Below are 1,369 nucleotides of genomic sequence, written 5' to 3' on the forward strand. Positions count from 1 at the left end.
TATATGTGTGTGTATATATACATAATAGATAACATGTAATACGAACTAGATAATACATGTGTAGCTCATTTAATTTGTGTTCATCTTATCCATCTTATCCTCTAACATCAGAATTGCATACAATCCCAAAATATCATAAGTACTAGGAATGACACCTTGAAGTATTAGTAAAAAATCTCAGAATCTCAAAAGAATTTTTCATGGAACTCAACATGCACACACATAGAATTATTATATGATATGTGCATGTACACACATCTACACGCATGTATATATATATTTTTGGACAGGGCTACAATTATAGGAAGCTCTCAGAAATTTCTTTGCCAAAGTTCAGGAAATATAGATAGGCAAAACACTGTTAGTGCTATCCTATTACCATTAGAAATATCTGTTTATTTTTAAAAGTTATGTGTAATAGATATTCACAGATTTGTAGATTCATCATCACCTTCTCTGTAACATATTCCGGATTTCCTTGTATACTAAGTAGTTACATGACTTGTCCATGGTCATAGAGACAACATACATTAAGTTAGAGGCTAGACCTTAATATACATGCACATATACATGTTTAGATATACATATATATGTGTACATATATATATATACATATATATATATATATATTACAAGTAAGCCTTTTATTTGCTTTCTTAGCTTTTTCTCTGTTGTAGTATCCTTCCAAGAATTTCCTTTTCCATATAAGGAAAGCAAGATGAATTCTGTGTATACTTGCAGTGACTTAAACTGATCCCTCTTCTACTCTAATACTTGCTCACAATGGTTGCTGGGACCTCTTGTGAGAAATTATTTTTAAAAAATTTAATATAATTTTCTCCCAGTTATATATAAAAACAGTTTACAATATAAAAAAATTGAATCTCAAATTTTCTCCCTCCCTCATCCCACGGTGATGGTCAGCAATCTGATATAGATTTTACATGTTTAATCATGTAAGACATGTTTCAATATTAATCCTTTTTTGGAAGGAAACTTGAACAAAACAATTAAGAAAGAAAATTTTTAAAAAGTGTTTTTGTCTGGATTCAGATTCCAACAGTCTTTTCTCTGGGAGCAGAGGGTTTTTTTTTAGCTTGAGTGCTTTGGGTTTGTTGGCTCATTATATTGCTGAATAGCTAATATTCATAGTTGGTCATTATACACTATTCCTGTCACTCTGTATAATGTTCTGATTCTGCTTAATTCCTTCTGCTTCAGTTCATGGAAATCTATTGAGGTTTTTTTTGAGCTCCTTGTGGTCATCATTTCTTATACCAAAACAGTAATCCATTAAAGTCATATAGTATAACTTACTCATTGCCCGATTATTGGGTATCCCCTCACTTTCCAATTCATTGCCCCCACA

Source organism: Gracilinanus agilis, chromosome 6 (genome assembly GCF_016433145.1).
Source record: "Gracilinanus agilis isolate LMUSP501 chromosome 6, AgileGrace, whole genome shotgun sequence".
NCBI lineage: Eukaryota > Metazoa > Chordata > Mammalia > Didelphimorphia > Didelphidae > Gracilinanus > Gracilinanus agilis.